This window comes from Rhinatrema bivittatum, chromosome 14 (assembly GCF_901001135.1).
Source record: "Rhinatrema bivittatum chromosome 14, aRhiBiv1.1, whole genome shotgun sequence".
In the NCBI taxonomy this organism is placed as follows: Eukaryota; Metazoa; Chordata; class Amphibia; order Gymnophiona; family Rhinatrematidae; genus Rhinatrema; species Rhinatrema bivittatum.
Window position 1 is genome coordinate 75,859,319 of NC_042628.1, and position 14,997 is coordinate 75,874,315.

Genomic DNA, 14,997 nt, shown 5'->3' on the forward strand with positions numbered 1-14,997 from the left:
CCACTCCAGCAGATCTCGAGGTAACTGAAGCAAAATGGACAGAGCCTACCCAGTCCCTTTTCAACTTAACATGTTCTAAATCACTTGTGGGATTCTTGTAGAAAAACAAAGTAAGCTTTTTACTTTTTCAATGAAGCAAGAATTTTGGACCGTTTGCAGACTTTATCCCACACACATTCCATGAGAATATTTTGATACCATTCTGTGACATTATCTGACATCCAAACATAGTTTAAAATGTACACCAGTGACACCTATCAAAAAAGTCAGGAACCCTCCCAGCATTGGTCCCCACCTAAAAGGGGGAAAAAAAGCATTACCCAAGCACACTGCAATTCTAATCGATCTGGGCAAATATTTGTGGAACTGTTTGAAAAAAGATCAAAATAATCCTCCCCAACCCAAAAGATCCATCCCGCCCAAAATAATCCTCCCCAACCCAAAAGATCAATCCCGCTGATGACGTGCAAATCATCATACCCATTCAGGACTCCCTATCCAATGCCCTTGAATCCTGGGGAAACTGTCTTGCCGCCATCACCTTACTTACCAATCTCCATCTGGCTCTAAACACATCCAAAACCGAACTACTCCTTATTTCCCAACATCTCCCTACTAGTCCCTCACTCACAAATGACCCCGCCTACAAGATTCTTCACGCACAGCCCTACGCAAGGAACCTGGGGGTCCAAATCGACCAACAACTGGACCTCAAAAAACATATCAATGCCATACTCAAAGAGGGTTTTTACAAACTTAATGTTTTAAAAAACCTGAAACCACTACTCCATGCCAGTGACTTCCGTACAGTTATCCAGGCCACACTTGCGTCCAAGATGGATTACTTAATTCCCTCTTTCTTGGCTTACCCTACTCCACTATAAAGCCCCTCCAAATGCTGCAGAATGCTGTAGCCAGAACCCTCTCCAACGCTCGCAAATATTATCATATCTCCCCAATCCATAAGGACCTGCATTGGCTCCCCATTCCTTCCCGCATCCTCTATAAATCCTAACTAATTGTTGCGACTGTCGGTCTACGACGGCTTCGCCCCACCTACCTCTCACTATTTGTGTCTCCTCCAGCTCACCTCGGACTACTGGATGCCGCGGCGTCTGTCTGCCGTCCTCTCCGGCGTCCTCAGACCAGCTTTGGTGCTGCCTCCCGCCATGCTCCTCCAAGGTACCTTAGGGCGCACGCGTGCACGCCACCCTCATCTTTATTTCCACGTTGGCGCGAACCTCAGGGGCGTCCCCCTGATATGACGTCATGCTGCCCGGACATTTAAGCCTACAGTATTTGCTAGCTCATCGAGTTTGCAACGGTATCTCTAAGGATGGGATTCGCTCTCCGTACCGAAGCTGCTCTGCCACACCAGCGCTATCTGGAACTCTTACACCCTTCGGTTGCTAACGGGGTACCCGCTCCTTGGGGGCCTCTTCTGCTTCTTTCAGGTGCTATCAGGAAACTGGTACTCACTCCTCAAGGGCCCATGTTCCCTGAGTCGCTGCCTGCATCTACAATCTTCTCTACTTGGAAGACTTCACTAACAGTTTCCATCTGTGAATACAACTACTATCTATTCCTCAGTACTGCTTCACTGGAACCAGGTACTCGCTCCCTGAGGGCCTGCCCTCTGTTCCGGTGCCAGACCTCTTGTCTAGTGGAATCTCTGTTACTGCTATGTGAGTACAATACAACTGAGTGTCTCTGCTCTAAGGGATCAGGTACTCGCTTCTCGAGGGCCTGCTCTCCCTGTCTCGGAGCTTCTCCTAATTCTACCTGGGACTCTGAATGCTTCTCATTGTGTACTCATAACTCTCAGTCTCTTTCCACTACAGCACAGCCTAGCAGAGGATTCGCTGTTCCAGCACTCTGTGGGAGACCTGCCCAGCCGGGCTCAACATCCACTACTCACTACTGCCACCTCTGGTGGTTTCCAAAACTGTTTAATAGAAGATTAAAATCTGTGTTTGTATGTCCAGAGTCTAGCCTGACTTGTCTGCCTGGTGCAAAGATAGCAGACCTCATACATGATCTGAGATGATTTTTATGATATGCTAAGATGAGTTATGAGTTATGACCTGTTTTTTACTGTTAATTGTCACCACCGTTCCTTGTATCGTCCCTGAGCGAATGTTGAAGTTGCATTGTAAACCGATATGATTTGTAAATTATACAGGAATGTCGGTATAGAAAAATTCAAAAATAAATAAATAAATACATCACCTAGATAAGACTTTAGACAGTGCTGGGGAGAAGACAGCTTTCATAGGTACCTATTACGTAGGAAGATGCAGGAGAGAGAAGTTCTAGAGGAAACATTTAGGATTTCAGGTAGGAAACTGAAATCCAGGACTTCCAGGGTAGCCTTCTCAGAAATGCTCTCTGTTTCATGTGTAGGACCTCAGTGGCAGGTAGAGCTCCAGTCTCAATGCATGGATAAGACAATTGTGCACAGAAGAGGGCTTTCGATTTGCTAGGAACTGAGCAACATTATAGGGAAGGGGGAGCCTATTCCTAAAGGACTCCACCTTAACCAGGGTGGGGCTCTGCTGCTAGAGATAGAGCAGCTTTTACAGCAGAACATGGGGAAAGTCAAAGGCAGTAAATCCTGCTTCTGGTCCTCAAGAACCACTTTCCCCTTCCTCATACACAAAAACGTAACCAGTCCAACTTTCAAGATTATCCAACATCTGCAAATGACCCTTGTTCTGAGACTGAAGGGGTGCAGCGGTTTGTTGCAGTTATTTGAAAGACCTCGGCCTGTTGGTTGGGTTTTCAAGGAAGAGATTTTGGATGTGAGGTTAGTAAGAGATATTTAAGCACTTGAAAAAGGCAGTGTGTGCTAACATGGGGCATGTGTTGTCAAGAGTGGCAGTTGTGGCTGCAAAACTGAATGCCTACGGACTGTTTGGGTAATTGCCAGGTTCTTGTGGCCTGGTTTTGGCCTCTGTTGGAAACAGGATGCTGGGCTTGATGGACCCTTGGTCTGACCCAGCATGGCAAGTTCTTATGTTCTTACTGTTAATTGTATGGATAGCATAGATTTGATGTCATTTGTCCCGGTCTGAGCCTTTTAAAGAGTTTCAGAATTCAAGGATTTGAAAGGAAATTTGCTCTATTGAAACATTTAATAGTATTGGGTCAATGTGTTCAACTTTTTTTTGGAGTGTGTTACAGCAGAGAGAAAACCTCACCCTCTACCCCCATCTAACCTAGCAGCTTCCTTGCTGAAAGTCCCCACTGTAGAGGAGCAAAATGTAAGAGAGCTTTCCTTATCACTCTCATCTCTAACTGATTGATGGCCCACCTGGCTTCCTCCCAAATCCAAGAGCCCGGAGTAATGCAAGTCACTGAGGACTAAAATCCATGACAGGGAGCTGAGGTCCACGCTCCCGTTCCAAGTTCTTCAGTGCTATCTACATTTCAAACTTTTCTTAACTCGGTCCAGCAACGAAAGCCTGACCGACTGAGCCTGTGAATGAGGGGACCGTTCTGCAACACCTTCTGTAAAGGCCCCATATGAGCCCTTGCTCAAAGGCCTAAATTAAACATTATCACCATGAACCCAAGCATCTGAACATAGCTCTATGCCATGGGACTTCAAGACTTCAGCAACTTTCTCAAGGGATCCCGAAGCTTCTGAATCCTCTCTTTGTCAGCTGCAGTGACCAGCTTTTGGGTTTTTTTTTTTTATTTAATGTTTATTGAATTATAACATTTACAAGAGAATGATATAAAACAAGCATACAGGCAATTTCTTAAGAAATGTCTTCAATCTGTTTCAGTCAACGTCTAGGAGGGGAGGAGAAATTATTGCCTCTTAGTGTGTCTTACTTTATTTTACAACCATTTCCCTTATTACCAATTAGGATTTATCCCTAAGAAAATGTTCCAAGTGTACTGGGTCCAGAAAAATAAATTTGTTATTTTGATACATTGTTTGACATTTACAAGGGAACTTTAAGAAGAAGCTAGCCCCTATATCCAGAGCCTGCTTCTTCAAAGACAAGAATTGTTTCCTTCAAGCCTGTGTGGCTCGAGAAACATCTGGAAAGACTTGTATCTTTTGTCCACAAAAATCATAATCTTTATTTTGAAAATATTTTGTAAAGAACAAGTCTTTCTCTCTTTTTAAAGAAAAAGAAAGTAATAAAGTTGCTCTAGTATCAATTCTGTCCAAGGAGTCTTCCAAAAATGTGGAAACTCCTGGACTCTGCAAAATATCTACTCCCCCTTCTTGCACTTGGATCGTTTTACTTTTAGGTAAGTAATACATCTTAGAAATTACAGGAATTTTCTCTACTTCAAAACTTAAAACTTCAACTGCATATTTGTTATACAATTCTTCAGCAGACATTAACCTAGACAAAGGAAAATTCAGTAACCTTAGGTTAAAAGATCTTAACTCATTCTCCAGTGATTCTATTCTATTATGCAGTATCAAATTATCTTTGATGGATGATGTGTTAACAGCCTGAAGATTATTTACTAAAGGGCTCAAATTTGCCACAGCTTGTTCTACTTTGTCAGTTCTATTATCTAATTCCTCAAGTTTAAGAACATAAGAAAATGCCATACTGGGTCAGACCAAGGGTCCATCAAGCCCAGCATCCTGTTTCCAACAGTGGCCAATCCAGGCCATAAGAACCTGGCAAGTACCCAAAAACTAAGTCTATTCCATGTAACCATTGCTAATGGCAGTGGCTATTCTCTAAGAGAACTTAATAGTAGGTAATGGACTTCTCCTCCAAGAACTTATCCAATCCTTTTTTAAACACAGCTATACTAACTGCACTAACCACATCCTCTGGCAACAAATTCCAGAGTTTAAGTGTGCGTTGTTCTTGTTTCTACAGAAAAAGCATGTATTTTAGATATAGATCTAGACATTTTCTTATCTATTTTCACAGATAATTTCCAAACATACATTAACCTTACGTTTTCTGGCTCCTCATTATACTCCTCCCCTTCACTAGTGGCATCAGGAATTAAAGATGGTAATTTGACTTTAGTGTTGCAAGCTGTGGCCTCGCTACCCAAGGTTAATATTTGGAAATGTGTATTCTCCCCTGGGGTCCCCCCATTTCCTCTATGATTTGGGGTATTACCCCCAGAGGGTCCTACTACCACTTCTTCTGTTTGTACACCATCCATGACTGGCTGTAAGGGTGGTTGTGTGGACCTGGGGCTAAGGGTTACTTCTAATATAGAGTTTCCCTCCATATTCCCCCTAACGGTGGACTCTGACATATGAACAATGTGTGAGTCCATCGGTCCAATTTTCCTTGACAATGGGGCTGTTGGCGATGAAGTATAGTTCTTACTTTTCCTTTTCTTGCCCATAATTTTTCTTACCTAGGGGCGCGCCCCTTTGGCGCACGGCTTCGGCAGCTTTTGTTTAATGCCCCTCACCTCTAATCTGAAGCACCTCCAGCATCATGCTAGATCCAAAGAACATGGCTGAATTTCTTGTAGCTCTGGACTCCTTTAACAGGTTCTCTAGCTGGAAGTTCCTGTGATGCTGGCTGGTGACATCATATTTTGCATGAGTATATAAAGAAGTCCTTTGCAACCAGCCAGCACCTCAGCAACAGGTCCTCCTATTCTGCAGTGCGTGTTCCTACTCTGTTCCAGGTCCTATGTGTAACTTCTGTGTTCCTCTTTCTGCCTGTGTTCCTGCTCCTACCCTTTCCTTGCTCTCATCTGCCTCTTCTCCTTGCCTTGACCCAGAAGATCACATGGTGCAGTGAAGAGGAAAGAATGTGATTCCCTTTCTCGGCTCACCTTTCAGCTAATCCACCCCCATCGTCTGCAATAAACGCCACTAAAATTGTTTTTGAACTTGAAATTCTAATCCTTTTTCTATGCTGTCTGCTGCTCAAGTAGCCATGTCCACACGATTAGCTAGAAAAGACAGCGATAAAGAAAAACCTAAATCGCCTGTCCAATATGTTGCGCCCGGTCGCAGACTGCTGCGACCTCTCATGCTCACCTCCTTTTTCCCTGCACCATCAACCCCACTCGCAAGAATGTTGCTGGATCTGCACTCCTGCATCTACAACAAGGTGCCAAACCTTTGATTAATTATGTTATTGAGTTTAAGACTTTGTCCTTGGAGCTACATTGGGACCTGAGTTGCCTGCGGGTTATTTTCCTGGAAGATCTTAACTCTCGCATCAATTATTCATCTAATGTTTGGGAATTTGCCAGGTACTTGTGACGTGGTTGACCACTGTTGGACACAGGATATTGGGCTTGATGGACCCTCGGTCTGACCAAGTATGGCATATCTCATGTTCTTATGATACACCAAGGTACACAGAGTTTTTACCTTGAGCAAGATGCAGAGGTGTTTCATTACCTTGGAAATGAATGACATTTCCTTATCCATCCAGATTTCCTTGTGCAGCCCAAGTCATGAAAAAACCTTTGTTAGAGCAGGCACCACCAATGAGGTCATATTTTGTAGTGGTACTGCCTCTGGATATTTTGTGGCATAGTACAGAATAATGAGGATGTACTTATTTCCTTCCGTAGATCTCTCAAGTGGCCCCCACACAATCCATACCCACCCTTTCAAACGGGTCTTCATTGCGGGTATTGGTATGAGAGATGCTGCCCATATGCCAGCAGGCTTTGTGAGTTGGCCGGTAGGGCAGGAATGGCAATACAACTGGACTTATTCATGTAGGTCCCACTAATAGAACTGTGCCAATATTTCCTTTCAGGTATTTTCCTTCTCCAGGGAACCCCCTAGAAGTGGCTATGTACTAGTTGTATGACCTGGCATTATGGTTTGGGAACTAGGAGTTGTTTTATCAATTCCCCCTCCACACTTTCCTTTGTGGTTCAGTAAGGTAGGTCCCCTTTCATCATAAAATATGAAGGTTTAGGGTCTGTAACCTGCATTCCAGGGACTAGCTTTCTGTTCACTACTTGTATATGCTCCCAGGCCCACTTAATGGAAAATCTTCGGGTCACCCCTCTTTTTCCACTCAAAGGGGCCAGGATGGGTTGTTGCTCTACCCTTGACTCAGACCCTTCCTTCCCAGCTGCTTCTAAATTAGTAGCATAACTGTATTTATCCTGTCGATGTTGACTCGGGACTTAGGAGTTTTAGAGCCTTTATGATACAGATCTAGATCATTCAAGGGAATGAGAACGGGAAACTCCAATTCTTCATTGTTGTGGCTGGATGAACCCATTGTGAGCTGGTTCTAGAGTCTCTTAAAGTTTGGACATTCCCATCCTATCACCATGGGCTGAAGCGGCCAAGGCAGAACTCCCACCTCAATTCGAACTTGGCTGACTGGAGTCTTCAGTTGTACCCAACTTGCTGGATACTGCTATTGGTCCCTGTGAATGCATGCCAGGGTCACTACCCCACCCTAGTCAATCTATACTCATGTCACTAACTCTCTTTGAATAAGTGTTTTCACACTTCCAGAGTCCAGTAATGCCTGAGTTTGAACACCATCTAGCTCAACCTCAATCACAAAAGTAGATACTCCCTGGCTGGGGACATTCACGAAATTATAAAAGTGGCTGGCTCTGCTCTACTGGTTGTCAGAGTCTCTAGCTCTTAGGACTCCCATCATCCTCTATCTGGGTTGAGTGGCTTCTCTGGGGACCGTATTGGTTCAGGCATGGTCTGAGCCTGCTACTATGCCTCCTCTACTTCCAGCTCTTTTTCCATCATAAAGTTTGGGTGTCGGCATACCCACTGCCACATAAGCCATTCCAGGCTCATTAGGATCTATTCCAGCAGAACCACTTAGGCAACCTCCAATCTGGACTTATTTATTTATTTATTTATTTATTTATTTAGCATATTTATATACCGTTTACCAATACAGGTATCGATCAAAATGGTTTACAACAGTGTATTTAATAATCGAAGAGATTTATAAAAACTAAAATAAAACTAAACTAAATAAAAATAAAATATAAAATAAAATAAATAAAAGTAAAAAAAGTAAAAAGTTAAATATCAACATCTTACCAAAGTTTGAATAAAAATACAATTAGTGACATGATCAATAACATAAAATTTTTGATGAACTAGAATAGTAGTTAATTGGCTGCTACGTTACAAAACTAAAAGAAGGAAAAGAAGAAGCAAGTATTATAATAAGGGTGGTAGTTGAAGAACTAATTTCATGTCTGTAAAATTGTTAATTCATAGTATCTATATTCCCAAATGCTTCCTTAAACAGATGAGTTTTTAATGCTTTCTTAAACTCTTTTCGATTCGAAATTAGTCTCAAAGCATCAGGCAAGGCATTCCACAGAATAGGGCCCACGACCGAGAATGCTCTTTGTCTAGTTATGTTTAATGCAGCCTTTTTCACTGTGGGAACCTCTAAAAGATTCTTTCCCGCTGATCTTAATTCTCTCCCAGGTTTGTACACTCGTAAAATGGAGCATAGCCAGATAGAGTCTGTGCTATTTAGCAAAGAATGAATTAATGTAATGATTTTGTAGCGCACCCTAAATTTAACTGGCAACCAGTGAAGTTTTTGCAAAACTGGAGTTATGTGTTGTTTTAAAGGGGTAGCAGTAAGGAGTCTGGCAGCAGAATTCTGAATTAATTGTAAAGGTCTAATTGTTGTATCCGGTAGACCTATGTATAAACCATTACAATAATCGATACCCAAAAAAATCAATGCCTGCAGCACAGAACGGTAGTCATGGAAAAATAATAAGGGACGGAGTCGCTTCAACACGTGTAATTTATAGAAGGAGTTTTTTACTATCTTAGATATATGTTGGGATAGGGATAAATTAGTATCTATCCATACTCCTAAATTGTGTGCCAATTTGGTAATTTGAATCACATCTTTACCTAAAGATATATTTGCAAGGGGGGCATTATTAGAGTTTGAAAGGAAGCTGAGATGAAGGATTTCCGTTTTCTTTTTATTTAGTTTTAGACGATTATGTGCCATCCATTGTTCAATTGTACTGATATACAATTGAATCAATGAGAATGTTTCAGGCCAAGATGATTTATATGGAATAAACAACTGAATGTCATCCGCATAAAGCTTGAATTGAACATTCAAAGATGATAAGATGTGACACAGAGGCAACAGATAAATATTGAATAAGATAGTTGTTAATGATGACCCTTGTGGCATACCAGTTGGTTGCGTGAAAAATTGAGAGGAACATGAACCAATATTAACTTGACAGGTGCGATTAGATAGAAAACTCTCGAACCATTTTAACACTGTGGACTGTATTCCTATATAGTGAAGGACTGACAACAGAATTTTGTGATCCAGCGTGTCAAACGCTGCTGAGATATCTAGGAAAATCACAATGTAGTCAGTGTAGGAGTCAAATCCTCTGAGAAAGGTGTCAAATGAGGATAACAGTAGGGTCTCCATAGAATGCCCCTTTCTGAATCCATGTTGGTTTGGATTTAATATATCATACTCAGATAAGTAATCTTTAAGTTGGTATAGAACGACTGATTCCAAGACTTTAGCTAAAGAGCATAAGGAAGCAATAGGTCTCAAATTTGAGAAATCCATAGCGTCGGGGAGGGTCTGCGCGATCGGTGCCGAGCCCCACCGGGGGAAGGTCATCAAATCTCGCTCCCCACCCGGGCAGGCTCAGCGCCGACAGCGCGACAAAAACGCAAGTAAAGCTGCAAAAAAAAGGAAAAAAAAACTAAATCGCCGAAAGTCCCGCCCTCCGGCCAGAGCAGCCAACCAGAGCCTGCCCTGCCGGGCTTTAAATCCCTGCTCTGTTCGGCGCCATTTCTCTTTGATTTCACGGCTGCTAGCGTCAGGGAGGGCCTGCGCGATCGGCGCCGAGCTCCACCGGGGGAAGGTCATCTAATCTTGCTCCCCACCCGGGCAGGCTCAGCGCCGACAGCGCGACAAAAAAGCAAGTAAAGCTGCAAAAAAGGAAAAAAACTAAATCGCCGAAAGTCCCGCCCTCCGGCCAGAGCAGCCAACCAGAGCCTGCCCTGCCGGGCTTTAAATCCCTGCTCTGTTCGGCGCCGTGCGCCGAGCATCGCGCGCCGAAGGGGCACGACAAAGGGGCAGGCCCCTTTGTGAGCCCCTTCGTGCAGCCCCGAGGGAGCCTACTCTCCACAACTAAACTATAATAACACCATAATACCATAACAGTACTACCCAGGACCCCAGTATTTCAGCTATCCGCCCCTCCGCAACTGATCACCACAAGACACAGCTACTCTAAAAATGCACCCTCTTCCTATTCCCATAATCAGGAACAAACCAAGAACAATCACAACACTGAACTCCCAACATACTTCAAGACAACAAAGACTAATCTCAATCATGGCATCCCCAATCACACAACTCTTAGGCCTATCATTTTTCACAGTAACGCTATTCAATGCCCAATCACTTTCCAAAAAAATGCATATCCTCAACGATTATCTCATTGAAGTCAACCCAGATTTATGTGCCATCACAGAAACATGGCTAAAAACTTCAGACACAGTGCTAACAAACCAGCTGTCTACACAAGCTTACGACATTTTTTCAGTACCCAGACCTAAAAAAAAAGGAGGAGGCCTTCTGCTGGCCGCCAAGAAACATTTAGGGCTCACTCTCCAACAAACAACCACAAAACTCAAATTCTCCCTCTTTAAGTCAGAACATCTACAAATATGCCTCATCTATGCTCCACCAGGAACACTCGATTCGGACCCTTCACCTCTTATAGAGCTGATATCCAAATACATTAACTCAGACAAACCAACCATTATCCTCGGTGACTTCAACTTACACGTTGATTCATACCCACAATCCACAAACTGTGAAACATTACTCTCTGCGCTCAGCCACCTAGGTTTTACACAAATAGTTAAAGGTCCCACACACAAGGGCGGACATACGCTGGACCTCATATTCATAAACGATAGTTTCTCCATACACACCAAGCCTTCCTGCTCACTAGTTCCCTGGTCTGACCACAGAGTTATCTCCACGACTCTCAAAAAAGGAATCCTCCCTCCACAATCATCCTCCAAAACCACAATTCATTTTAGAAAACCATGCCCACTGGACCTACTCAATGAGATCTGCTCCAAAGAACTAAATCAGCTTGACCTACAAGACGCCACTACAGCCACCACGTCATGGATCAAAGCTACAAAAAAAATTGCAGACCAAATCTGCCCAATCACCACTAAAACCATTCAACCCACACTTGACAACAGAAAACCGTGGTTTACCCCAGAACTCAAAACTCTAAAACAAAATCTTCGAAATAAAGAACAAAGCTGGAGAAAAAACCCTACCACTGCACTACACACATCCTACAAACCACTCTAAAAACCTACAGAAACGCCATCCATAAAGCCAAGAAAGATTTCTATGCAAAAAGAATCCATAACTTCATCTTTGACCCAAAAGCGCTCTTCTCATATGTCACATCACTTACCAAACCACCTACGCTGTCCATACCAGACCACCAAGCTCTCGACAAAGCCAACGAACTCGCCAACTACTTCAAGAACAAAATCACCAACCTCACCAGCTCCATTACTAACCATAATTACACACCCAACCTTCTCAACAAATCTCAGACACAACAGAAGTTCAGCCTAGATTGCTTCGAACACACCTCGACACTGGAGATTGAAAACACCCTTAAGAAAATAAAACCATCTTCCCACCCAGCAGACCCAATACCTACAAACCTACTCACCGCCATACCAAACACGATCGCACAACCAATTGCGAAAATCATTAATACCTCTTTAACTCAAGGCATAGTTCCCAATCAGCTGAAACTTGCAATTCTCAAACCCCTACTGAAAAAAACCAAACGCCTCACCGACGGACCCAGCTAACTTCAGGCCCATTGCAAACCTTCCACTGATAGCCAAACTGATGGAAAAAGCGGTAAACAAACAGCTGTCAGAGTACCTCGAAGAAAATAATATCCTCTCTCCAGCTCAGTACGGCTTTCGAAAATCATGAAACACAGAGTCTCTTCTGCTCTCACTCACAGACTCAATACTACTAAACCTAGAGAAAAAACAATCCCACCTACTGATACTTCTAGACCTATCCTCAGCTTTCGATACTGTAAACCACACAATACTCATAGATCAACTAGCAAATATAGGTATTGGAGGGACAGCACTCAACTGGTTCAAGTCCTTCTTGTGTAACAGATTCTACAAAGTCAGGATAAACAACAAAGAATCTCAGCCGATCCTTTCAAATCAAGGAGTACCTCAAGGCTCATCACTCTCACCTACACTCTTCAATGTATACCTCCTCCCCCTTTGCCAATTACTCTCCAATCTCAATCTCACCTACTACCTCTTTGCAGACGACATTCAGATACTCATCCCTATCACCGAATATCTTCAAAGAACCATCACCCAATGGAAAGACTGCCTACAATCAATAAAAAACCTACTCTCCAACCTACACCTAGTCCTGAATGACAACAAAACAGAGATGCTAATCATTTCTCACGATTCCAAGATCAACACAGCAATCCCTACACTCTCCACCACATTAAACATGAACTTCGCCACAGATGTCAGAGACCTTGGAACATGGTTGGACAACCATCTAAACCTTAAAAAATTTATAAACAACACCACCAAGGACTGCTTCTATAAACTACAGGTCCTCAAAAAGCTAAAACCTCTTCTTCATTTCAATGACTTCCGCCTAGTACTTCAGTCCATCATCCTAACAAAACTCGATTACTGCAACTCCATCCTTCTCGGACTCCCCTCTAGCACTATCAAACCCCTTCAGATGGTACAAAACGCCGCTGCTAGAATTCTCACAAACTCCAAAAAAAGAGATCATATCACCCCTATTCTAGGCAATTTACACTGGCTACCAATCAAATACAGGATTCAGTTCAAAACACTCACCATCATTCATAAAGCTATAAACAACATCGCGCCCATCACATTAAAGACACAACTTCGAGCCCACACATCTTCCAGACCCATCAGAAGTGCCTACAAAGGATCTCTGTTTGCACCACCTGCAAAATCACTATTAAGAAAGAGAGCACTATCTACAGCAGGTCCACATCTATGGAACACACTTCCACCAGACTTACGACTTGAACCCAGCCTACCAGAGTTCAAAAAACAACTAAAAACTTGGCTCTTTAGACTTGCGTTCCCAGACTTATAAGGTAACCAGGATCGGAGCTACTTACTCTGAGCTGTTTATCTAACAGCAAGTCTATGTTTATCTGTTAATGTAAACAAGCCATGTTTAACGTTTTCAATGTAAAAAGTTTCAAAGTTTTAATGCAATGTTATGTAAGTTTAATGTTTTAATGTAATCTTAATGTTTTATTGTAAAAAGCCCTGGCCAGACAAGCCCCGGGCGAGTTCCCGTTCTCTGTAAACCGGATTGATTTGTATCTCATACAGGAATTTCGGTATAAAAAAATTAAAAATAAATAAAAATAAATAAATAAGAGGATTTATTCTTTAAAATAGGCAAAATTGATGTCTGTTTTAATGGTTCTGGAAATTTACCTGTTTTTAATGACTGATTAATTATCAGGCATAAATGATCAGAGCAACTTTCGGCAATATTTTTAAATAAAGCGCCTGTACATGGATTTATTGGAGAGTTAGATATTTTTTGTTTGCTTATGATCTTATAAATTGCTGTAGAAGAAGTAGCCTGAAACTCGGTCCATTCCGAACTTACTGCATGTTGATTATAATTGGGATACGGCAAATTTATAAATTCTTGAGCTATAGTTTTAATCTTTTGTTGAAAAAATTTTGATATTTGTTCACAAGTATTATCATTAATTTCAGGAGTTATTATCGAATGATCGGTTGTTTACTATATTAAATAGTGTGGCTGGATTGTTATTTGCCATTGCAATTCTATTAGCATAGAAACTTTTTCTAGCTTGAATCACTTCTTTTCTATATAATTTTAATGTGGTCTGAAATGCAGTTTTCAGTGCAGAGGTCTTATGTTTTAACCAAGCACGTTCTTTTTTCCTTAAAATAGTTTTCAGTGCATGGATCTTGGTATTATACCACAAAGAGTTAGGCTTGGCTTGAACTTTTTTTGATATTATCAATTTAACCATCTTCCATTTCCAAGTGACATTTTTGAGTCTAGAATAGGTTCCTTGGGTTTCCTGGGCAATCTGCAGTTGTTACTGTCCTGTGGCAAGGATCTGGTTCACTTCCTCCATTTTCCTGCTTTCCCAGGTGGTATAGTAACATCCTCCCTGCTGTGTGCTACTGTGCTGTCTATCAGTGGCAGTGATGCAGGAACAGGCAGGACACAGATTGTATGTTCAACCTAAACTTTAGTGTGATTCTTCAAAAATAAATAAATATCCAATCAAGTAGATAATTACATAACGTAAGGATCATAAAGGTTGCCATAATGGGTCAGACCAACAGTCCATCAAGCCCAATATCCTGTTTCCAACAGTAGCCAAGCCAGGTCACAAGTACCTGGCAGGATCCCAAGAGGTAGAGAGATTCCAACCTCCTTATCCCAAGAATAAGCAGTGGATTTCTGCAGCTCTACCTTAATAATGGTTAATGGACTTTTCTTCTAGGGGGAGTGTGAAACTTATGGGACTGGGAGGGGGAGGGAAATGGAGTTGAGAGTCTAAATACCCTTTCCCTCCCTCTCCTAGCCCTGGTAGATTCACATTTATCTCAACATCCCCCCCCCCAACCTAGCAGGGAGTGAGACTGCTGGGTGTGGGATGTGTTGGAGCCTAGGCTTGGAGGACCTGGGAGGGAGAAGGAGAGAGAATGATGGGGACGGGGGAAGGGAGTGTGGAGGGTAAGGCTCCTGGGGACTTGGGGAGGTGGTTGGAGTAAGGCTGGTGGGGGAGGGAATGTGTTTGGGATAAGACTGGTGGGGACATCAAGGAGAGAAGGTTGAGACAGTGAGGCTGGTGGGGACCTTGGGGGAAAAGCTTGAGGGAGTGAGGCTGCAGGGGCCATGGGGAAAGGGGTGTGGGGAGCAA